General features: G+C 40.8%; 1 protein-coding gene across 1 annotated transcript in view; it reads right to left on the bottom strand.

Moving 5' to 3' along the window:
- Positions 1–26640, bottom strand: part of SND1 (staphylococcal nuclease and tudor domain containing 1) — a 1835638-nt gene that overhangs the window by 1481555 nt on the left and 327443 nt on the right. The gene's annotated exons all lie outside the window — the stretch shown is intronic.

Raw genomic sequence — 26640 nt, 5'->3', positions numbered from 1 at the left:
ACCACTCCATATCCTCCCCACAATTCCCAAAATCTATTATAGTGCTGGCCTCCACCTCCTCTGCTAGTAGGGTCACTTCAGGCCTTCCCAACTTCAACTTTGCTTCTTACAAGACCTTCTCAAAGGTGCCTGCTATTGCTAAAATCAGTCTAAGTAAGCCAATGCAATTCTCAAAAAGGTGGCAGAGAAGCGAAAAAAGACTAAGAGGAGGGAACAAGGACAGAAAGATCAGCATTTAAAAAAAAAAAAAAAGCCATCCGTATAAACAGTACAACATATCATGATTGACTTCGCAGCAGGAGTTGAAACAAATTTTTGGGAATCAGAACACACAATTAACAGGACATGGGCAGCATCTTCCAAACAGCGCAGAAACATGCAGTGGAGTAAGCTGTAAAAAAAAAAAAAATATATATATATATATATATATATAAACTTCTGTACACTAACGTCTGCAGTTTTTGTTTTGTTTTTAACTAGATGCACATGACAACAGGAGAAACAGATTTAACGTTTCCCCTTGAAGCAAGGAGGTGAGATGAGATTTTCATGTCCAACTGGACAGCATGCTAAAAAACATTCTATACAAATACATAAAAATCCCTAAAAGTCTGCAAGCCTATGCCCTACTCAGAAGCAGACAAGCCAGCTTCTAGGCAAGAGAGAATAATGTTGCATCATCAGCGGGAAAAAAAGAAAAAAAAAATAACTCAAAACTGCAAACATGGAATATCCCTTAAAAAAAATATATATATGAAAAGGCCTTGCAGTCCTCAACTGTTGCAACCATAATGTTCCCTGGCAATTGAACACTCAGTAATGACCTAAGCATTCAGAAAGTTTCTTTTGGTTTATTAACAGCATGGTCCTATGAAAAAAGCTTTTGTGTATGGTTAATGGATTATTTTAGAAGAGCACTTGTTGACATGCTCTATGAAAAGACATTGTACAAGTCTTACACCTTAAGTGTTCATTTCCTTCAATTCTTTTGAAAACCAAGGAGATTTACAGAGAATTGGGAGAGCGCATATTTTTACAAGGGTGATGATATAAGCCTTAGTAAGTTGTGTGAGACCAATATCTACCATGGCATCTAATGAACAGCCATCAAATTCTAAATTCAAGTCTAAGATGGCTTAAAAAGATATCAGTTGTGATGGAACTTCCTGCTGAAAAAGTTCTTTAACCTCATAAAACATGAGGTCCTATGCTTAAGGAAAACTGAAGTAAAAAATGCTCTGGCCAGGGAAAAGGAATAGTTTCCAGATTATGCTCAGATGCTTGCGATAACTCTAATGGCATAAAAATCACATCCAATGAGTGGCCTGATTGATGAATAGGGACGTTACATAATTGAGAAAAATCCATAGCTGCCATGATATATATGCAGCAGAATCTTCGCTAGGAGTTACACGATGTTAGGTTCCATATTAGGAGCTATTTATTTATTTATTTAACAACTTTTAATATACCGACGTTCGTATGGCACATCACGCCGGTTTACAGGTAACTCAAATAAAGGAGGAAATTACAATGAACAGGGAGCATGGGATGGGAGCAGGCCAGAAAGAGGAGATGGGAAGGGGAGACAGGAGAAGAGAGGGAAAAGATAGGTAGCATGAGATAGAAAAAACAACCGTCAAAGTAGATGGAACTTATTTACAAAGGTATGTATTTACAGTAGAACTATTTACCATAGATTACATTAGTTTAAATAAAACATTCTTGTAAAATTGCAATACGATGGAATGAGAGGGCGGTGAGGGGATGCCTAGGGTTAGGGAAGGTCGGGCGGGGGGGGGAGGGAGGGGGAGAATAGGGGGAGGGGGGGCGGGGTGGGTGCGTCTAGGTTTGGTTGGTTTCAGGATAGGCCTTTCTGAAAAGCCAGGTTTTGACACCTTTTTTGAAGGTGGCTAGGGAGGGTTCAAGGCGGAGAAAAGTGGGAAGGGAGTTCCAGAGTGTAGGGCCGGCTATAGTGAAGGCCCTTTCTCTCGTGGATGTGAGATGAGCAATTTTAAGGGAGGGAGTATGAAGGGTACCTGCGAGGGAGGATCTGGTTGGACGGGAGGATATGCGGAAGTGAGGCGAGTCCTTGAGCCAAGGGTTGGTTTTGTAGAGCAGATTGTGAAGGATGGTAAGGGTTTTATACTGAATACGGAAAGAGATAGGTAACCAGTGGAGGTCCTTAAGTATGGGGGTGATGTGGTCTCTTTTTCGGGTGTTAGTTAAGATTCTCGCCATGGCGTTCTGTAGGATTTGTAGGGGTTTGATGGTCGACTCTGGGAGGCCAAGGAGGAGGGAATTGCAGTAGTCCACTTTGGAGAGGATAGTGGTCTGCAGAACTAGTCGGAAATCTTGTGTGTGGAGAAGGGGTTTAAGCTTTTTCAGGATGTGGAGTTTGTAAAAGCCCCCCTTTAGTAGGGATTTAATATGGGCTTTGAAATCGAGGCGCTGGTCTAGTTCAATACCAAGGTCTCTCACAGACGGAGATGAGGTGGGGGGAGATGAAGTGTTATTGGGGGGTGAGAGTGAGGGTGAGAGTTCAGGTTGATTAGATATAATGAGTATCTCGGTTTTAGAAGCATTAAGGGCTAGGTGAAGGTTGGATAGTAGTGAGTTGATGGTTGTAAGATAGGAGTCCCAGAGTTGGAGGGTTTCTTTTAGCGTATTTTGGATGGGGATGAGGATTTGAACGTCGTCGGCATAAAGGAAAAAGTTCAATCCTAGGTCGGAGAGCAGGTGGCACAGGGGCAGTATATAAATATTGAAAAGGGTAGAAGAGAGTGAGGATCCCTGAGGAACTCCTTGCGTGAGAGAAATGTGAGAAGATTCAGCTTTGTCAATTTTTACTATGTATTCTCTGTGGGAGAGGTATGAGGAGAACCATGATAATGCAGTGCCTGCGATACCTATTTCTGCTAGGAGGGAAAGTAGGATTTGATGATTGACTGTGTCGAAGGCAGCTGAGATATCAAGGATGGCAAGGAGATAGGATGTCCCTTGGCCCATGCCTATGAGGATGGTGTTGGTTATCGCTAGCAGAAGATTTTCAGTGTTGCGCTCCTTACGGAATCCAAATTGGGATGGATGTAAGATGTGGTGGTCCTCGAGGAAGTCCGATATTTGTGAATTAACTACCTTCTCTAGTACTTTGGCAATGAGAGGCAGGTTGGAAATAGGACGATAGTTTGCTGGGTCAGTGGGGTTAAGGGAAGGTTTTTTGAGGAGGGGCTTGACGACTGTTATTTTGAGTGGGTCTGGGACTTTGCCAGATGACAGTGAGCAATTTATGATATCGGCTAGGGATTTAGCTATACAGGTGGGTATGGAGAGGAGGGTTTTTGTGGGGATTGTGTCTGCTATGTGAGAAGCTGGTTTTATCTTTTTTAGGATAGACTCTATCTCCGAGGTGGATATGAGGTCTAGGGATTTCAGTGTGGGGCCGTTATGATTAGGGAGCAGTGGGGAAGGGATGGGTTTGGGGAGGAAGCGCTTGATGATGTTTGCGATTTTGTCGTGGAAATACTTTGCAAGCTCTTCACATTTTTTCATGGGGTTGCTTTCCTGGGATGTGGGATGGGAGGGCTTTGTGAGGTCAGCAACGTAGGAAAAGAGGGCGCTTGAATTGAATTGATAGTCGTGGATTCTAGCTGAGTAGAAGTCACGTTTGGCTTTGAGAGTGGCTTGCCTGTAGTTGTGTAGGGTCTGTTTGTATTCTGCAACATGCGTGGGAGTGGGTAGCCGACGCCATATACGCTCCTTCGATCTGAGGGTCTGCTTTAGCTTTTTTAGGTCATTGTTGTACCATGGTTTCTTATCTTTCTGAGAGAGGGGGATTTCTTTGTGGATTAGGGGGCATAGCTCCTCGGCTATGGAACTGGTGATATTGTTCCATGATTGAAGGGCTGCATCAGGACTTGAAAGGTCAAGGGTCTTGGTGGCTGTTTCAATCGCGAGGGATATGGCCTCAGGGGGACAGGGTTTACGAAAGGAGATCGTTTTTCTTTGTGTGTGAGGTGTACAGGGGGGGGAGTTAAGGGTGCCAGTGGCATTAATGATAAAATGGTCAGACCATGGGACAGGGGTGACTACAGGGGAGTTGGGAACTGAGATGTGGGAATTGACAAAGAGTAGGTCAAGGGTGTGACCTGCTTTGTGCGTCGGGGTGGTAATGGTCTGTTTAAATCCTAGGGCTGAGAGGGAGATAAGGAGGGCTTCACAGGCAGAAGATGGGGGGTTAGAGTCCATATGGAGGTTGAAGTCTCCGAGGATAATTGCGGGTATGTCAGGCTTAATGTTGTCTATAAGGAATTCAATGAGGGGGGAGGGGTCGTGATCAAGAAGGCCAGGGGGGCATAAATGAGGCAGATTTGCAGGGTGGTAGATTTAAATAACCCGATTTCGAGTCTAGGAGGGGGGGAAGTGGGATGCAGTTTGAGGTTGAGGTATTTTTTTTGTGGCCAGGAGTAACCCTCCACCTCTTTTCTTAGGCCTAGGAATAGAAAAAATGTCATAGGTTTGGTGGGGTAGCTGGTTAAGGAAGACGTGGTCTGAGTCTTTTAGCCATGATTCTGTAATGGCACATATGTCGGGATTGTCGTCTGAGAGCAGGTCGTGAAGGATGCGAGCTTTTTTGAGTATAGATTGTACATTGATTAGGGTAATAGCTAGGGTTGCAAGACCTAGAAATTGGGTGAGGGGTGAGATCATGATCGGGATTAATGACTTCCGAGAGATAGGTGGGTGTGTATGTATGGGGTAGGTTTTGCGCAGGTGGGGGTGGTAAGGGATAGGGATAGACAAAAGGCACATTTCACATAAACTGGTATGGTTTCAGTAATAAGGCAGATAAGGTGGTTATGTCCCAGTGTGCAGTATAAAGCAGTATAAGCTACCACCCAGGAAAAAGATCTAAGCATCATAGTGGATAATACTTTAAAATCGTCGGCTCAGTGTGCTGCGGCAGTCAAAAAAGCAAACAGAATGTTAGGAATTATTAGGAAGGGAATGGTTAATAGAACGGAAAATGTCATAATGCCTCTGTATCGCTCCATGGTGAGACTGCACCCTTGAATACTGTGTACAATTCTGGTCGCCGCATCTCAAAAAGATATAGTTGCGATGGAGAAGGTACGGAGAAGGGCAACCAAAATGATAAAGGGGATGGAACAGCTCCCCTATGAGGAAAGGCTGAAGAGGTTAGGGCTGTTCAGCTTGGAGAAGAGACGGCTGAGGGGGGATATGATAGAGGTCTTTAAGATCATGAGAGGTCTTGAACGAGTAGATGTGACTCTGTTATTTACACTTTCGAATAATAGAAGGACTAGGGGGCATTCAATGAAGTTAGCAAGTAGCACATTTAAGACTAATCGGAGAAAATTCTTTTTCACTCAACGCACAATAAAGCTCTGGAATTTGTTGCCAGAGGAGGTGGTTAGTGCAGTTAGTGTAGCTGGGTTCAAAAAAGGTTTGGATAAGTTCTTGGAGGAGAAGTCCATTAATGGCTATTAATCAATTATACTTAGGGAATTGCCACTGCTATTAATTGCATCAGTAGCATGGGATCTTCTTAGTGTTTGGGTAATTGCCAGGTTCTTGTGGCCTGGTTTTGGCCTCTGTTGGAAACAGGATGCTGGGCTTGATGGACCCTTGGTCTGACCCAGCATGGCAATTTCTTATGTTCTTATGCATTACAATGCCCAGAATAAATCAGTTTGGGCAAGTAAAACATCTGTCATCAGATTTAGAAAGGCCACCACTGAGGTTGTTTGGCCATCTAGAGGCTCTATCAACTAAAAATAAACCTTGGCCCAAGACATCACTTAATTACGAGTCATTCACATCCAATAAATATACTTTATTTGTACAATCTTAAATGATAATGAAGATGTAAATACCAAGTTCAAATCCACCTCGGCTCTTATGTTCCTAGAACGGTAAAACAAGATGTATCCAAGAAGGGTTAACATACATTAATCCTTTCTGATTCATGAAAAAGGATAAAAAGATTGAGATATGTTGTAAGGAGATGATTTATAATAGGCCACTTCCCACATACAGACCAGACTTTAACCAAAATAGCCTCAAGGAGACCATAGGATTGGCGCAACTCTTAAAATAAGTAAATAAAGCTGGATAAACCCATTTCACAGGTCTTGGACAGCCCTATTTGGGTAAACACTTAACATTTCATTCATAATAGCTCTTCCCCACTACCAACAGAACAGGCATCCCTGGATCAGGATCATTCAGCTACAACAGCGGCACTTAGCAAGGACAAACAATCCCTCGATTCCCTCCAGGCTGAGAAAGGAGAGAGGGAGTGGCCCCTTCTGTCCACAGTACTGAAATAAGTTAAACTGCTGGAAGGCTAAGAAAGGTTCCGAGAAGAAAATTAGTACACCAGTGGTTGAAATAAATCAAAAAGAATGCAGGGCTTTCCAAACCTGTCCTGAAGACCCCCTAAGCCAGTCAGGTTTTCAGTATATCCACAGGGAGTATGTATGAGAGATTTGCATGCGGTGGATCCCCCATGTACGTGCCTACATTTCTCTCATGCATATTTATTGTGGATATCCCGATAACCCATTCATGCTGTGGGATCACCAGGAAAGCCTTGGGATGCCCCGATTTCAGAAGGAAATCCAAAAAATAAAAGTCTGAGATGTCAGAACCTACCAAGTAGTATCTTTCTAAACATGATTTTTTTTTTTAGTATAGGAAGCAGTTTAAGTGCTTTTTGACTGTTTTGGAATCTGAAGAAATGGCACCACTGCTTACGGGTGGAAGGGCTTTTCTTCTCAAAGGGTGAAATAGGAGCTGGACTGCCAATAATGGCTTCACAGCATCAACAGTAAGAAATTGCTCAAGTTTTGTTTTGAACAGAGTGCCAGTCAAAATCCCTTGTTGCATACCAGAAACTAAAGCAGCATACCACTTCAGTCTGCCTGCGAGTCAGACTGCAGTTGGTTAAAGTTTTAATATTCACCCTTAAGGCAGGAGATCATTGCTGTCAGCGGCAAAAATCAGTCCAGTGTAGCCACGTAAATGTCAAGTCAGACAACAGTAAAAAGTCACTCTTGTTCTGGACCAGTTAATATCATTCATTAAATGCAGGGCGACCAATGAGGCTCAACCCAGCTACATCCAATGATCCCCAGCTGCCAGACCTGGTATTTCATGTTAAAAGGACATCTGTGGTTGGATATTTAAAAAACAGAAGTTATCTTCAAGGCTGAGAAATGCAGAAATTCTATTGTTTTGTGTTTAAAGATTTTGTATTTATATATATTAACAAAAAAATCTTACTGTATTATTGATATGCAAATGAAGGGAAGTTCGAGATGGTTGCAAAGATGTGGAATTTAACAGAGAAATAGCTCCAAAGTTTCTTATTCCACACAGGGTATAAATATTGAAGACCTTGTGATTAATTTATTTTCTTGCCCCTTCCACGGGTCACAGTCTTAACAGAAATTAGTCAACTACATTCTTTTAGGATCAACAAGAAATATATTTTATTTAAAAGCACCTGGTTAAGAACAGTCTGATTTTGTATGCTAATTTGAATAAATAAAAGCATATTCTTTAACCAGACTAGCTTTACTGAGTGCATTAACCAAGTTAGTAAAGTGATTTTAGGCAGTATATTCAGTGAAAACCACCTGAGCCGCACACCACCACATCCAATGTAAGCACCACCACTCCTGCAGCAGCACACAACACTAAAACAGCAATTCTAGCAGAGACAATTCATCTGACATCTCACTGCGACTCCCTCCTCTTTTTTTGTTCTGATTTCACATCAGAGTTAGTATTATAAGGGATGGGGGGAGGTGATAAAGCTGCTCCCTGTTCAGTTGCTTCCACTGTTACTGATCTTAACTCTAAAACAAGGGCACACTGTTGTGCCAGGCCTCATCAGGATCATAACAGACACCACCACCACACTGATGCTACAAATTAGTACAAATATAGCATGGACAGTTAAAAAGGTGACATAAGGACAGGGAGCATGACAAGGTGCACGTTTTAATTCGTTATAATGCACCACCGATAAAATGGACAAAATAAAGGAGGTAGAAGCAGCAGCAGGGTCCAGAAATAAGCAAGTTGAAACTCTGTGCACTGTAGGTAGTGCTGCTAAAAACCAGAGCGCCCCCATCTCTGCAATACCCTGTCAGGCATGAAAGCAGTTACAATTACGTCTTCCAAATATCAGCTTGCCCATTGCTAAGCTCTACAGCTCTTTGTAACATAACAGATGAAGCAGATAAGGACCAATTGGCCCACCCATTCTGTCCAGTTTGTCTAAATTACTCTAGCTGTGGACATAAACCAGTTGCCATCCATATAAGCTTGACCGTTTACAGATGAGTTTGGTATCATACTTCCTTGGTTCATTTTGAGTAGATAAACATACATGCTGCTATCCTAAACACAAACACTGAGGTCCACTCCTACTCTCCCCCCCACCATATCTTTTACCTAGCCTCTCAACCCTGTTTGTACCATTGCCTTCTATACCCATCCCACAATGTTCAAATTATCACCTCCATCACATGCATTGATAGACTATTTCAGATATCTACCACCCTCTCAAAGTATTTCCTTACACTTCTCTGATCCTCCTTCCCATCAACTTGATACCATGAGTCCCATTCCTTGATTTTCTATTTTCTATGGAAAACTTGTACCTACTTGTGTTTTATCAAGGTCTTCTTGCTTGCTCTTTTTTTTTTTTTTTGTCTATATGTATTTTGTTTCTAATGCTAACTTTGCTGGAAAGAAAGATATGCTCTTTAAGGCCATGACCACAATTTTAAAAATTTTCCATTCTCTTATCTCCATTCTTAAGCTGCTCCATGCTAGTGCAATACTTGTGTGAGGTTCAGTCAGATGGCACAATGGAACAGTTAAACGGGAAGCACTTCCAACAACCAGTGAACAAAGCAGCATTGTTGCTGTGCTAATTCGCTTGGGATATGTAGAAATAAAGCTGCAAGAGATCTTTTCACTGGCCTGACTAAACACATTTCTCGCTGCCTATCCAGTGATACACTCCCTTCATCTGTTTAAAGCAGTTCCTCTGGGCAGACCAAAATTGCTAGTAGGAATATCATCGTCCTTCCCCACCAAGTGCATTCTTGATGTTATGCTGGCTGGAAGTTTTTTTTTTTTCCATGACAGACTGCTTCCCTGCATAGCCCCTATGGCTACAGAGGTTTTGATGGTGATTTGACAATTCTTGCAAGAGTTACACTGCTGCGAACACTTAGATATATATATAAATGTAGAAAGAACCAAAAACATGGATCACAATGACACCTTCATATTCAAAACAAAAAAAAAATGTTTTATTCACAAGTATCTATTTATTAAAAACAAGATCCAAAAAACTAATCACAAAATAAGTCCTTGTAAGAATGACAGTACAAAACAACTGTAGTTCAATCCCCGGACAGTAATCAAACCACTTGAGATATCCAGTTCAGCACATAAAGCAGCCGATAAGCATAGATACCTTAAAGGGGATCCTATAGCTCATCTTCTCTCAGTCACTTTTTTTTTTTTTAAATTCTTTATTTATCCTTTTCAAGCTTATAAATTGGATGAAAAAGTACTTTCTAAACAATCATATTATTCAATAAGTATTACTTATTTATTTATTTTATTATTTTCTATACCGGCTTTCACGACTGAGGGCCGCATCAAACTGGTTTACATTTAACAGGGCGTGCATTGTACAGAGAGCTCGAGTAACTATAACTGGTGCAGGAATTGTAGTTACAATAAACAGGGAAATACACAACTGGGATCAGAGGAGGAAGAAGAAAAAGATAGATTGAACACAACAAATTTACAAAGAATATTTACAAAAAAGCAAAATTAATGGGAGCCCTGTACTTCATACAATTCATAAAAATGGGAGTCCTGAACTTCATACAGGACTCCCATTTTTAGTAAGAATCAAAAATAAATCTCAATTTTTACTTTCAACAATTGGATATATCTCATTATAAGAAAAAGAAATCCAGTCAGGGGACAGCAATTGTAAAAGGAGAAAACATGGAAATATTAATAAATGAAAGGGCATTAGCATAGTACACTGCCAGATATATATATATATATATTTATAACCTACTACCATTTAGAGGTAAAGGGGATGGCGCAGAGGGGGTATACGGACCTCTCAGTCACTTTTGTCCTGCAAATACTGTAATACAAAAGTAAACCATTTTGAAAAAGCACACATGCATAAAAAATGTCTTTGGGAGAGAGGAACACCTTCGGCAGTGCTGCTGCCATCTCTCCCTGCCTGTTGCTGGTTCCCACTGAGGCACTAATGTCACCTGAGCGCTGGGGGCTACTTCAAGCCGCATCCAGTGGCACGCTGCGAAGAACACCTTGGATGGTGTTACTGCCATCTCTCCCTCTCTGTAGCCCTGATCGGGCTTGGAAGCCACTGGTTTCCGCCTAAGCGCTGATGTCACCAGAGTGCTGGGGCTAATTCAAGCCACTGGCATGAGTCCAAGGGGTCAGATTTTTTCCCTTTTCAACGATGAGCAGGAAAAGGAAATGAAGAACTACAGCTTCTCCTACTGCTATGACCCCCAGAAAGAGGTCCTATAGACAAAAAGATTTTAAAATCTGGTGTAACTGAACCGATGGATTCAATTAGAGAGACTTCTGAAACATCGAGTCCCGGGGATCGTATTCCACCCACTTCTACCTAATCCAGTTTATAGTTTATTAAAGTATATTGATCGCCAAGTGCACAGGGCTCATAGCAATTTACAACATACATTGTAAAATCAAGTAAAAACAAAAACATGACAAAAATCTAATAGACAAGACTTAAAAAAAAAAAAAAAAAAAGACATCATGCCTCAAAAGTAAAGTATAAAAAACGTAATACTTCAATATTAGCTTAAGAGACACAAACCTGGAAACCGAAAATAAGGCCTGAAGTCACATATAAGCCAAATTAAATAGGTATGCCTTTAAACCAGCTTTAAATTTTTTCGTGCGACTCCAGCTGCAGGTTGATAGAGGGGGAGTTCCGAGCAGCAATGAAAGATTTTTTTCCCTAGTTTCTTGCAGTCGAGCAAGTCTATAAGAGGGAACCCTTAAGTAAACCTCAGCTTTGTGAATTTAGGTACATGGTTGGTATGTAAAAGTTTAGAAGGGAATTTGCCCAGGGAAATGAACTGAGCAGCAAAAACAAGTGAACCATTGTAAAGATCTTGTACTTTATTCTCCACTGAATAGGGAGCCAACGTAAATTATGAATAACAGGAGTAATATGTTCCCTAATCTATGTGCCAGCAATTAAATAGGCAGTTGCATTTTGAAGTAACTGAAGAGCTTTCAAAACAAAAGCCAGCAGACCAAGATAAACTACATTACAATAATCAAGTGATGGTAAAATGAATGCTTGCACTATAGTCATCAGCCTTTAGCAATGACTTCAGGCCATAAAGTAATCGTGGCTTTAAAAAAAAAAAAACAACCAGATTTGATAGTTGCCTTAATCTAATGTGCAAAGGAGAGTCAGGAGTCCAACCAAACACCCAGACATTTTACAAGGAGAAATGTTCAGACAGACATTGTTGCATATCAGAGTACTCAATCTTGAAACTAGATTTGTGCTGGAGCACCAAAAGGTCTAATTTTGGCAAGTTCAGAGAAAGTTTGTTGTGTCATCCAAGATTTAATGGAGGACACATAGCGACAACATATTAGAGCTGTCAGTCCAGGAAGTCTGTAGTTCAATATAGAACAGGATCTCATCTACTTAGATACGATATCCCACACAGAGTTCCACATGTAACTTACAATAGGTGCTAAATAGATGTTAAAAAGTAGAGAAGAAAGAGCAGAACACTGCAGGACTCTAGTGGTTATATATCAAAGAGATTGATTGGGGTTGACTAACTTAGTGTGAACAATTGGAGAGCAGACTCAAACCATTTCAGGACAACCGCAGACATTCCAATTTCTCCGAGATGAAACAGCAATATTTTATAGTCTAGGGTGTCTAAGACAGATGAAATATCCAAACACACCAGCAGATATTATTTGCCACAATCTAGTCCCTTGTGAAGGGAGTCCAACAGTGATGTAACTAATGTTTACACCCCAAGCGACTTACAGAACCCAAATTGAAATGGGTCAAGAATACGCTGGGGCCGATGCAATAAATCAGCATGAAAAACAGGCACTCTGTGTTGAGCGCCCGCTTTCCTAATGCGGCCCAGCCACCTCTCCTAGGCCCGAGATTGAATATTTAAATGTGGGGTCGTGCTGCCAAGGTGGCAGCGGGTGTCAGTGGGTTAGGAAAATGGACTCTCAATTTTACGAGTGTCCATTTTGGTAACCTGACTGCTGGCACACTTTTTTTTTTTTAAACCTTTTGGTTTCTCTGACTTAATATTGCTACCATATTAAGTCTGAGGATATACAGAAAAGCAGTATTTTCTGCTTTTCTGTACACTGTTTTCAGGCTGCTCAAACATTAACGCCTGTTCTGGTCAGCTGTTAATTTATGAGCGCAAAAATGTGCAGGTCAGGCGCACATTTTTATTTTGATCTGGGGATAATAGTTAATAGCCTATCAACATGTATTTGCATGTAATGAGCGCTATTAGTTTCACGGGGGTTGGACATGTGTTTTGAACATGCTAATCCCCTTATAGCATAAGGCAGGGGTGGGCAATTCCGGTCCTCGAGGGCTGCAAACCAGTCGGGTTTTCAGGATATCCTTAATGAATATGCATGAGAGAGACCTGCACACACTGCCTCAGTTGTATGCAAATCTATTTCATGCATATTCATTAGGGGTATCCTGAAAACCCGACTGGTTTGCAGCCCTCGAGGACCGGACTTGCCCACCCCTGGCATAAGGGGTTGTGGACGCGAGTCCAAAACATTCGTCCAACCACGGGATAAACAGTGCGTTCAAGCCCCTATTGTGTGTTGAGAAAGTCATTAGGTTGTTGAATATACTCAAGAATCATTGCTTCAGAAAGAAGCAAAGAAATAGGCCAGGGGTTTTTTTTTTTAGAATGGGTCTTATTACTGGTTGTTTTTGGTTTTGGGTTGGTTTTTTTTTTTTAAGAGAAACAGCAATGTTACCTTCATTTAGAGACAGAGTAATCTTGGCTAGTGGGGAAGCAACTAGGTTTTTAAGAACGCTAACTAGCAATGATTACAAATGTTTAAAAGACAGATGGTGGTGTTTACCTTAGAAAGTGCCATAGAAACTTCCAAAGTAGATACAAAATCAAAGGTTGACCAAAGTGGAGTATTATCGAAAGTATCAGATGTATACAGGGAGGAACTGATGGGAACAGAACAGACAATTTAGTGATTTTTCCTCTAAAAGGTTCATACGGTCATCAGAGGAGAGGAAATACATTTTTTTAACTATTGCCTGCACCATGAATTTGCATCTTTAGGAGCTGGGAATGCCAAGTATGAAGAAAAGGAATTGGTCCATATACCATTTAATGTACCCCTCACTCATTTCCAAGGACCTGATCCCCGAAATTGAGGGGGGGGAACAGTGATAATGGGAGTTACTCAGCCTGCTCCATCCTAACCCGCTGTGGCAGGGAATGGGATTGGAGCCTGTTCCTTTTCCTCCAATGCCCATGGACTGGGAACTGCCAGCCTAGATAGTAACTAAGGGATATCTGGCAAGCTGTGACATGAACTGAAGAGTCTTTAATGGGTATTGTAGAACATTTATGTTCTCTCTCTGATGAAGTCATGAACAAGGTTTCCGAAATTGAATCTAGGGTGGCCAGGACTGAACAACAGCTGCCTGAATTAATTTCAGTTGTGTGTAAAATCCAGGCCTCCTTGATATCTATTAAAAGTAATCTGATTTTATAATCGGAAAAACAAGACAATGGAGAACACTTTGAGAGCTCTGAATCTGCGATTTTTAAACTTTCCTAAATCCAGATGGGTCTCTGCAAATGAACTTTTGAAAAAGTATTTAAAATACTTCAATTTTCCTCAGAATTTCTAATTTCTAAATGTTATCTTCCAGATAAAAAGATTGCTTCTAATGTTTTTTATGGAAATTCTAATTTCTCAGAGCCTATTTTTAGTTCAGAACTTTTATTATTTCTTCAAGATTCACAAGAAAATATTGAAACTAGGGCTACATTATTAGTTAAATGTTCTCTTCATTCTGACAGAAATTTAGTACTCAAACAGTATTTTAGATATAAGAATGAGTCCTTTTATGGGCAATGCTTTCAAATCTTTCCAGATGCAGCAAGAGACCCAGCTTAGACAGAAAATCTCCCTGCAGTTCAAACAGCGAGTTATAGATTTGGGAGCTACTTTTTATTTAAAAACACCCCTATAAATGCCTGGTGAGTTTTCAAGGCAATAAGTTTATTTTTATTGACCCTACTCTTTTAAGGGAAGTTTTTGTTAGATAAGGTTAATAGAGCTGAACTTAGGTAGTTAGGACATTTATAGTTGTTTAAATGCAGCACTGGATATTTGCTGCATATTTTTATTTCTTTTTTGGTATTTTTCCCTCTTATCATGGGGAATTTTGTTAGTCATACTATGGAACTGTAATATTGTACAATGTGATCTTTTATTTGCTTTTGTATGACTTACTTTCTTTGATTTTGGCATTGTAATAATGTGTAAAATTAAAAGAAGATATAATTAAAAAATCTTTGAGAGCCACTCTTGCAGTTACATTTCTGGCTGACAATCAGCCCTCTCCCAGACATGACTGTCTGTCCCTGATACTCTGTACAAGAATACTAAGCAACATTAGCTTTAAAGTCTAGTAACTTGGCAGCATCAGAAAGGAGGGGCTGTTTATTTTATCCACATCTTTTCATGACTGGTGGGACTCGAAAATCATTATGCAGAGCTGAAAATGTGTATGTGGCTGCTTTCATTGTGCTTGGAATAACTCAGAAGATGCAGCAAAACGCAGCACCCATCACCGGCCTAAATGTCACAGGAACCACTCGGTCATTGTATTATCAGGGTAAAGGAGCGGCGCCAGCAGCAGCAGCAAACTGATTGCAGCAAGAATGGACCCTGCACAGCAGGGAAAGGCTTTATCATCAAGAGGAGGCTCCCAGGAGATGGCCATCTCCACAGCGTAGATACAATGAAGCACACTTTGCAGAGTATTCGCAGAATCAGGAAATTTAGCGACATAGGAGCAATACGAGGAGAGGAAGCACAGCTCCGCACCCCAGCCAATATACACACAGGATTCAGCATCGGTTTCGTGCTAGGGTACATTAAAGCAGTAGCAATAAATTTGATATATGGCATATAGGAACTGCACACAGAACTTGAGGCTGATGTAAATATATCAATCAAAGCCAAAAGCTGGGACTATCAGTTGAAAAGGCTATACGCCCAGAGAGGGGTGTAAGGATGAAATCAGCATTTTTTCGCTCATGCTTTCTCTCTGGTTCAACAGTGCGTACTGTCCTAGTAACATAATAAATGATGGCAGATAAAAACCAAAATGGTTTATCTAATCTTGCCAGCTAAAGTTTTAGGATAATAGTAGCTGCTACTCTATGCAGAACTGTAAACTTTAGGTGTAAAGTTACCCCATTCCTTCATTTCCATTCTTTAGCCGGCAGAGAACCTCTGTTTGTCCTATGTCTTTTCGAATTTCATTATTGTTCTTGCCCTCATCTCTTCCAGGAGGGCCTTCCATGCATCCACCACCCCCTTTCCTTGACAAAATATTTCCTGACATTGCTCCTGAGTCTTCCCCCTTGAAGCTTCATATCGTGACCCCTAATTATACAACTTACTTTCCCATCAGAAAAGATCTGATTTTTGTGCATCAATTCCTTTCAGGTATTTGAAAGTCTGTAAAAATATCTCCCCCATCTCGTCTCTCCTCTAGGGTATGCATATTAAAATTCTTCACTCTCATCTCATCTAGCTTTCCCTAACAATTCCATACCATTTTGGTTGCCTCTCTGTGGACTGCTTCCATTCTGTACTTATCCACTTTGAAATGAGGTCTCTAGGAATGAACACAGAATTGCATGTGAGGCCTCAAAGGATCTGTGCAGTGACATTATCACTTCATTTTTCCTGTTGGTTATGCCTCTTTCAATCCAGCCCAGCATCCCTTTGGCCTTAGCCACCACCTTGTCACATAGTTTTGCCATCTTCAGATCAGACACTTATAACTTTGAGGACTCTTTCCTAGTTCATGCACATCAGTCTTTCGCTCCTCAACACATACGAATCCTTTGAATTGCTGTGCCCAAAATGCATGACTGCATTTCTTGGCATTGCATCTCAACTGCCAAATTGTTGGCTACTTCTCAATCTTTTCTTGATTACTTCTCATTCTCTCTACTCATTCAGGCACGTTCACTCTGTTGCAGATCTTAGTGTCATCCACAAAAAAAAAAGTTACCTTCTAATCCCTTCACAATATTGCTCTTAAAGATACTGAACAAAACCAGAAATAATCCTTGAGGAGCTCCACCTAGCCCTGTGTGTCACCTAGCTGCCAGTAGCTGTGCATTGTAACTGCCTCTTCCAGACTGGCAATGTCAGTGTCCAACATCAGGCTCCACGACTCTGGCTGCTTTCACCCATGGTTTGCCACAATTCCCCCAGCGACCACTCTTCCTGTCCTGCCAGAAGTATGTGAGCAACCGTCACCTCCACAGCTCATATGACGGCACTCATTTTCCAAGCCACAGAACAATCTGGTACCTGTTCTCCCGGATTATTCAGATAGTTGTATTCCAGCAACTGCTCCAAGCCCCCAGATGCCTTTGCTGTTTTTGCTAGCATAGTGCTCAGTCTCATTCCAGTCTGAGAGGGCAGATAGAGAAGGATATACAGAGTTTTCTTGCAAAAAAACACCTAAAAATGCAGCTAAGGATCTTTGATGTTGTCATGTTGACTATTACCTGCCATATGAACTGTTGATTTAGTCACAGAGGTCAATAGTTTGATTCAGGAAAGAAAAAAGCCCCAGAACACATTTAAGGGACATAAGACAATGCTGGTTACCTATTGCAGGTGTTCTCTGAAGACAACAGTTGACCAGTCATATAAGTGGGTTACCTGGCCGAGCAGAAAAAAATGCAAGAGTTTTCTGGAAAAAATGGAAGTCTTCAATGCATTGCAGGACTTCCCTCACTTTAGCAGCCCTACAGCTGAAGAAAGAATGGTGCTAAGTGGAGTGCCACAGGGATCGGTGTTGGGACTGGTTCTTGTCAATGTCTTTATGAGCGACATTGTGGAAGGAACAGAAGGTAAATTTTGTCTATTTGCGGATGATACTAAGATCTGCAACAGAGTGGACATGCCAGAATGAGTAGAGAGAATGAGATGTGATTTGAGGAAGCTCGAACTATGCTCAAAGTTATAGTGGCTGAGATTCAATGCCAAGAAGTGCAGAGTCATACATCTAGGGTATGGTAATCCAAAAGAGCTATATTATATGATGAGAGGTGAAGGGCTGTTGTGCACGGAGCAAAAGAGGGACTTTGGGATGATAGTGTCTAGCAATCTGAAGACGGCAAAGGAATGTGACAAGGCGATAGCTAAAGCCAGAAGAATGTTGGGCTGCATTCACAGAGGAATAAGAATAAGGAGGTGATAGTGTCCTTGTATGGGTCCTTGGTGAGGCCTCACCTGGAGTACTATGTTCAGTTCTGGAGAACATATTCCAAAAGGGACAGACCGGATGGAGGCGGTTCAGAGAAGGGCGGGCAAAATGGCGGGTGGTCTCCATCAATTGACTTACGAGGAGAGGTTGAAGAACCTAAACATGTATACCCTGGAGGGAGAGGAGGTGCAGGGGAGATATGATATAGACTTTCAGATACCTGAAAGGTTTTAATGATGTACAATCATCAAACCTTTTCTGCTGAAAAGAAATCAGTAGAACTAGGGGGTCACAAAATGAAACTCCAGGGAGGATGACTCAGAATCAATGTCTGGAAATATTTCTTCATGTAGAGGGTGATGGATGCCTGGAATGCCCTTCCGGAGGAGGTGGTGAAAACAAAAACAGTAAAAGATTTCAAAGGGGCATGGAATAAGATAATAAGCATGGGGTAACTTGCTGATGCAGCAGTTACTACCCTTAATCAATAAGGCTGATACATTTGATGCAACTTCAACATTGCTCTCTGCTTCAACAGTAAGAGGTAACGAGGAATTGGACTCAAACAGCAACCAACACGGGCCCTGACTTTGACAGTCTGGGAAACTGATAAGTATAGGGATGACTTGCATGGTGCAGTATATACTACCATAAGTTTGCGGGGCAGACTGGATGGACCGTTTGGTACTTTTCTGCCATCATTTCTATGTTTCTATGTTATGTTTCTATTTAGCCAATATAGTGCAGATGTACAAGTTTGTCAAATGAAAGTCATTTCTTTTCTCACATACCCCAATCAGTACACCACAAATTTACCTGGAAATCTAGGTGGATACCCTGGGACCTCCTGATCCGTTCATATCCATATTTGAAAAATTGGTGCTACAGGATATATCAGAAATGGAAAATGTCCGGGAGTCCGAGAAAGACCATATCACCCCAATCCTACAGCACCTCCACTGGCTCCCCATCAAATATAGGATCCAGTTCAAGACCTGCATGATGGTTCACAAGGCACTACATAACATCTCCCCCCTCAACCTAACTTTCCAGCTTCAACTACACTCTTCTAACAAACCAACCAGAAGGGCATACCAGAACAGAATGATCACCCAACCTGCAAAATCTACCCTGAGGAAACGCGCTCTATCCACAGCGGGCCCGTCACTCTGGAACTCACTACCACCGGACCTCCGCCTAGAACCGTGCCATACAACATTCAAGGTGAAACTCAAGACTTGGCACAATTAGCAACTGTTGCCCTAAAAGAAAATTTAATGATCAGTTGGTTTTCAATTTTCCAAAATACATCAAGACAACAATCTTGTGTAGATAGTTTAAACAATCCAACAGTCTACAACTTAACACAATAACATCTTTTCCCTAAACAATCTGCTTTAAAGTCCTCGTCAACAGGGAGAGATCCATTACTCTACCTCAGGAATACAACATATAGCAATTAATGAAATTAACGGGTCCTATACAGGAGATTTCTACTATTGCGGATCCAACTGTAGACTAATAGTACTTAGCCTTCCAATACAGGAGAGGAAGTTGTTATATCTAATGAGTACATTTTTAGAAAATTCTCCAACTGCTCAGGTTGAAAAAAATATACGAAACATTTTTGTATTTTATGTATCATTTGCATGGATATTTAAGAATATACATAGCTCCCATTTTTTGTACTTGGGGTCTCAATTTCAGAAATAATTTTCTTCTAAGCTGGGTGCTTCTAGCCAAATCAGGAAATATTCCAACATTTAAACCAAGAAAAAACTCAGTCCTATTGCGAAAGTAGGATCTTAAAATCCAATCTCGATCTGATTCAAGCAAAAACTTCACAATAAGAGTAGCTGGCTTCACTTGCTCATTCTGAGTTGTTTCTAACAATTTTGTTACATCCAAAGCTGGAGTTTCCATTGTATTTGATGTCACTGGAGTTAAAAGTTGAAAATCTTTTTCTCCTTCCTTCTCAACTTTAAGAGTTGGTAAGTAATACAACTTAGATGTGGGAGGAATCATTTCCTCTGATATCTTTAATATCTGTACCAAATATTGCCTCCACATATCTCGTGGGGTCACCATAGGGTCTCTGGGAAAATTTAACAACCGTAGGTTTCTCCCTTTTATTTGATTTTCCATGTTTTCTAGACTGTTTATTAGTATAGAATTTTCTTTTATAATGTTACATTGAAGATATCTCATCTCTTTCAATTCTGTCTCAACTTTTTCATACTTATCCATTTATTTATTCATATATTCCTCTAATTTTCCCATTCTCACCATGGTTGTATTTAGCACTGAAGCCAGAGGATTTATCTGATTAAAGAGGTTGTTATTTACTGTTTGTATTGCTTCCCAAATCTTCTCTAAAGAGAAAGTATCTGGTTTGTTAATTCTTTCTTTTTAGGTAAAGTTAAAAGTACTTTCCTTTCTGTTGGAGGCTGTGTCGTACAGCCTACAGCTTCTCCCAGGCCGGTCTCCTCCGCAAGGTGTGGCCTCTGTTGTTCCTCTCCAACGCCTTCATCTTACAACCACAATTCTCCGGTGGTTTCATTCTCACTTTCGCGGTTGAGATCACTCCCATTTGCCCCTCGCAGAGCTGCAGTATTTCCTGGGGGCGTCCGCATTACCGGGGATAAGATCGTCTGGAGCTCATGTGAGGAGGCGGTTTCTTCTTCCACCCGCTCTCCTCGCTGCGAGCTTTCCACCGGCTTCTGCTCCCGTATTACATGGGAGTCCATAGGGCCCTGAATCCGACCCTCAATATGTTCTCCCACACTTTCTCTTTCGCTCTTCTTTTCCTGCCTGTATGAGGCATTTTACACAAAACGTATGTTACTCCTCAGAGTCCTGGTTACCCACGTCCGGACCCGTCGGCCATCTCGGATCTCTCCCTAATGATCAGTTTTTTAAACAAATTAGGGTTACAGCAATGGGAGCCACAATGGCCCCATCAGTTGCGAATTTATATGTTGCACTATTTGAGGAAACCCATATTTACACTTCCCTATATTGGCCTTTCGTATGTGGGTAAGATTTATAGATGACATCTTTTTTTGTGTGGGCAGGAACAGAGGCTACTGTAAAGAATTTCAATACATGGATCAATCCTAAGAATAAAAATTTGCAATTTACTATACAGTATCACCCAAGCCAAATAGCTTTTCTGGATGTACTGGTTTATAAACACGAGGAAAGGTTGATCACAATATTCACCAAACCCACTGATAGAAACACATTATTATATTTCAATAGTTTTCATCCAAGCAATTTGAGTTTAAATATCCCCACGGGGCAAATCTTGAGATTGAGTTTATGTGCAACCCAAGAGGAATACATGAGGCAAGCACAAATGAGGGCTCAATTTAAAACTAGAGGTTATCCTTCAAAGATTGTTAAAAGAGCATATAAGAAGTTTATATGCCCATAGGGACCTGTTGCTGTAAATGAGCCCTCGGTCAGTTAGTAAGAGATCAATATGCGTTATGCCATATTCTAACAGATGTGGTACAGTACAATACATTATTTTGAAGCATTGGCATATCCTTCGGATACATGAGGTATTCAAACAAACCTTTATTTGAAAAAACCCAGGAACAGAACTTTCAGGACAAGCTTGTTTACTATCCCTCGTTCTGTTCCAACAGTACATTCTAATGGGAATGGCCCACTCATATGCACTCACTGTGTGGTTTGCAATGTTTTACAGAATGATGGTTTTATCCAGCTTTACCCATTACTTTCAGACTGAGGAGGTATTTTGACTGCAACACCGCCCAGGTTGTAATGCCCATGTCAAAAAATATATATAGGACAGACAGTTGCCTATCAAGACGAGGATCATCCATCACAAGAACTGTATAAGGACAAGTAAAGTGGATTCACCACTGGTCAAGCACTGGTTAGAAAGGAAACATACAGAAGAAGAATTACAATTTTTGTATTATACAATTATGCAGCCTAAGAAGGAAAAATATCACATCACAACTCCCAGCAGAGAGAGCATTTTCTTTTAAATTAGACATGGCAAACCACAGTGCTGGTGGGTTTAAACCTATTTAAAGAGTCATGAGATCTTTTGGCTGTGAGCCTCATTTTCAGAATACCGAAAAGGAGCAGGGCAAGTGAGAGCGCTTGGTAAGTTCTGTTCAGAAAGGTCTTTTTATTTGTTTCTGCTGTCAAGTATGCCATTGAATGAATTTTAAGAATGTATATACAGCGATAAGTTTTAATATATGCATTTTAGAACTGTTATAAGTAGTGCAATATCAGTTATCGTGTATTCTAGGTTTTGTGATGGGTGTACAGACATAACTTAAGATTGGCAAGCAATTAATTTCCAGCTGACCCCTGAGAGCCTGGGCTTGGTGTAATAGTGGTAGGGAGAATTATATTTTACTAGATAAAGATTATAGTTGTTATATTCGAGGATACTACTGGCTATTTTTTTTTTTTTTTACATTTGGGAAACAAGGCTAATACTAACTCCTCCTGAGGAAGCCACTAGCATGGTTTAACAGAGGTGCCTTTGTTGAGGGAGAAACTTGGTTGATGACGTGCTGCAAGTGAGATACTGGGTTGATGATCTGCTGTTTAGAGAAGATGAAAGAAATTTCGAGGGAATCATGGTGTTGATTTAATGTTCAGTGGAAAGAAAAGGCATATTGGGTTGATTTCTCTTCAGAATGCCATCAGATACCCCACTCAGCTTCTGGAACATTTTTCACTTATTTAAGTGACTGTGAACCTTACTGGATTTGCTGCCTGTCTGCTTCATTAGTACAACAGACATGGCACAGTGTCTATGAAATGATTTTACATGAGATAGTGTGAGCTATTACAAGTGTTGTAGATAAACCATAGGTTGTTTAACATTTAGCTATTAGTAGTATGGTAACAAGTTGTCATTTTAGAAAATAAAAGATATAGAAAATTTTAAAAAACCAGCAATAGTAATTTAATTAATAAAGATTGTGTGTTAAAGATACATTTACATTCTTGTATATTAATAACATTAATTGTATATTAATAACATTAATTAAGGGATTTAAGGAAGCTGGAAGAGTGGTCAAAGATATGGCAGCTGAGATTCAATGCCAAGAAGTGCAGAGTCATGGGGAGTGGAAATCCGAAAGAAATGTATTTGATGGGGGGTGAAGGGCTGATGTGCACGGAGCGGGAGAGAGACCTTGGGGTGATAGTGTCTAATGATCTGAAGTCAGCGAAACAATGTGTCATGTTCATATAGCCATGTCTCAGTTACAAGCACGATGTCAGGATCATGAGTAGAAAGTAAGCCATAAATTGTTTTCTTTATGATCGATTGTACATTAAATAGCAGAATCAAAATAGTTGTCATTAAAAATGCAGAGGGAACCAAGGAAAGATATTGGGGACGAGATATGCGGGGGTGGGGAGGAAGCGGACCATATCTACCATTTCCTGTAATAGTCTGGATATACATTCTGAGCAAAGATGAGGGAGTACAATGGAAACTGTAATTGGCTAAAAGAAGTAGAATTAATAAGATACAAAATCGAAGGTGCGCACAAAGGGGCAAACCCCTTTGTCGCACTCCTTCGGCATAAGACGCATCAGCGTGCAGCACCTTCGGCGTCACTGTGGGCCCCTTAAGCCGACGCCTCCTGGTGACATCAGAGTTAGGGCAGACAAGCCCACACAGCTTCACGGAAGCTGCAGTGGCAGGCAGCTGAGACAGTCGGTAGGCAGCAAATGAAAGGCTCCTGCACTGAAAGCTAGGAGCAGGATAAAGTCAGCAGCAGATAGAGTCAAATGAAGGTAAGATTTGCATACACTAAGTAAATATAGAAATATAGAACCATGATGGCAGGAAAAAAAAAGACTGATGGCCTATATAGTCTGCCTAACAAATTTAGTATTAAAATTCCCATCATTCCCTCAGAGATCCACTGTGTTCATCCCATGCTTTCTTGAATTTAGTTTCTCTCCACTGCTTCGACTGGGAGGCCATGCCATGCATCCATTACCCTCTCTGTAAAGAAATATATCATAAGATTACTCCTGAGTTTACCCTCTTTCACTCTCATCCTATGGCTCCTTGTTTCAGAGCTTCCTTTCCAATGAAGGAGGCTCCCCTCCTGAGCATGGACACCTTGGAGGTATTTAAATGTCTATCATATCTCCCTTATCTCTCCTTTCCTTTAGGACAGGGCTTCCCAAACCTGTACTGTGGATCCCACAGCTAAACGTGTTTTCAGGATATCCACCATGAATATGCATTAGAAATTTGCATATCATGAGTCTCTATGGTATGCAAATTTATATCATCATATTCATGGAAGATATCCTGAAAAGCCAACTGGCTGTGGCGTCCAAGACATTTTTTGGAAGCCTTGCTCTAGGATATACATGTTAGATCTTTCAGTCTGTCCCTATATGCCTTACACCAAAGATCACTAACCATTTTAGTAGCCATATTCCGAACAGACTCCAAGCAGTTTATATCCTTTTGAAGGTGCGGTCTCCAGAATTGTACATATTCTTCCAAATGAGGTCTCACCTGGGACCTATACAAGGGTAATATCAGTTCCCTTTTTCTGCTGACCATTTCGCTCCCTATGCAACCAGCATCATTCTGGCTTTCACCTTCACTTTATCCACCTTATCATCATCAGATACAATCATCCCCAGATCCCGCTCTTCTTTCATGATTAGAATTTCACCCCACATACTTTACCTCTCTCCCCTTAGGTTTTGTACCCTAAATGCATAACTGCATTTTTTAGCATTAAATTTTATCTGCCAGACCCTAGACCAGGGGTGGCAAACTCCGGTCCTCGAGGGCCACAAACAGGCCAGGTTTTCAGGATATCCACAATGAATTTACATGAGATAGATCTGCTTGGTCTGCCTCCAATGTATGCAGAACTATCTCATGCATATTCATTGTGGTTATCCTGAAAACATGGCCTGTATGGCCCTCGAAGATTGGAGTTCGCCACCCCTACCCTAGACCAATCCTCGAGCTTTGCCAGATCCCTCCTCATGTTCTGATACCTTCCACGCAGTCTACCATGTTGTAGATTTTGGTATCATAGGCAAAAAGAAAAAACTTTCCCAACAATCCTTCCACAATGTTGCCCATGAAAATGTTGAAAAGAACTGGCTCAAGGACCAATCCTTGAGGCACAACCTAATGCCCACCCCCTCAAAGTGAACTCCATTTACCACTATACTCTGCCGCCTCCCACTCAAGTTTCTAAGCCAGTCATTTACTCTAGGGCCCATACCAAGGGTGCTCAATTTATTTATAAGTCGCTTATACGGACCCGTGTCAAAGGCCTTACTGAAATCCAAGTACACTATATTTAGCACTCTCTTGATCCACCTCTCTGGTCACTCAACCAAATAAATTGATCAGATTTGTCTGACAATATCTATCTGTGGTTAAAAACCATGCTGAAAATCAATTTAGGTTTACCTCTCTTCCAATCTTATTTGTGTTCATTCTCTTCTTCCTCATCTTCTACACCTCTGAATTTCACAATATCAATTTTGCACTTCCTTCTATCACTAACATATCTACAATAAAGTCTTGTCCCCTCATTTTACCATATTTGCTATTTTTTCTTCCATTTGAATTTTTGCATTCCTACTGTAGCTTCTCTTAGCTTTTCCAGATATTGTCCAGTCTTTTTCTGTAATTTATTATAGTTTATGTTAACATTTTCTCCCTTACCTTTTTAGCTACTTCTTTAGAAAACCATAGCAACCTCTTCCTCTCTTATTTTCCTAACCAAAAGATTAGTTGAAGTCATGTCCACTGCTCTTTCACTTTCCCATCCAGCTAACGACTCCTTGAGATATGTCCCCATTTTAACAAAGTTAGTTTGCCTGAAGTCTAGGACCCTCATCTTGGAATAAATCTTCATCTCCTTTGCTTTAATACTAAACCACACCATCTGTGATCACTGGATATCAAGGGTTGTCCACCTCATCATCAGATATACTGTCTCTGTTGGTAAGCACCAGGTCCAGTACTGCCCCCTTCTGGGTAGGTTCCATTACCAGTTGACAGAACAGTTCTCCCTGTAGAGGTTCCAGGATCTCCCTGCTTCTAGAAGACACTGCAACTGGAATATCCTAATCAACATCCAGCAGATGAAATCCTCTAGCAACAGAACCTCCCCTTTCATAGCAATGTTTTTAATATCCTCAATTAAATCTCTACCTTTTTCTTCTAACAGTGAATTAGAATCTGGAAACTATTTATACCAATATAAATAGTTTCCAGATTAACCTACAGTACCTCTCCCTTACATCATAAGCCCTACAATTCTGCTGCTTTAATAGTTTTTTTTTTATATATATAAATGTAGTATCACGCCTCCTCCATTCCTTCCTATCCAGTCCTTCCTGTATAGATTGCAGCCTGGTACAACTATATATCCCAGTCATGATTTTCCATGTACCAAGTCTCTGACAACTTCTAAATCCAAATCAGCTTCTTCCATGACTGCATCTACATCTGGGACTTTATTTCCCATACTATGAGCATTAGTGTATATACCTTTCCAGATATTGGCCTTTTTAACCATTTTTAAACAAGTATTTAATGTTTTAAATATTTTAGGGTTTTGTTCACCCATCCCCAATGGCCTTCCGCAATAAGTCTGACAATCTATATTGGAAGATGCTGTGCCCCTTCTTTGACAGGTGGGCCCCATCTGTGTTCAGCAGTCCTCAAATCTTCATCCCATAAGTCCAGGAAACCAATAACTTCAATATATGCAAATATATCTTAATCATATTCATTATGGCCATTCTAAAACCATGTACGTGTTCTTTCAGGAGAAGGCTAGGAAACAGCTCTAAATAAAACAAGTTCACCCTGTCACATAAGAGGGACTCCACAGCTAAAGGTTGCCTTCAACAAAAAAGCAGAGAATAAACAACTCACTTAACAGGTGAGAATATTTTGGTTGGAATAAAACCTTTAT

This window comes from Rhinatrema bivittatum, chromosome 9 (genome assembly GCF_901001135.1).
Source record: "Rhinatrema bivittatum chromosome 9, aRhiBiv1.1, whole genome shotgun sequence".
NCBI lineage: Eukaryota > Metazoa > Chordata > Amphibia > Gymnophiona > Rhinatrematidae > Rhinatrema > Rhinatrema bivittatum.
This window is presented reverse-complemented; position numbering and strand designations above follow the sequence as displayed.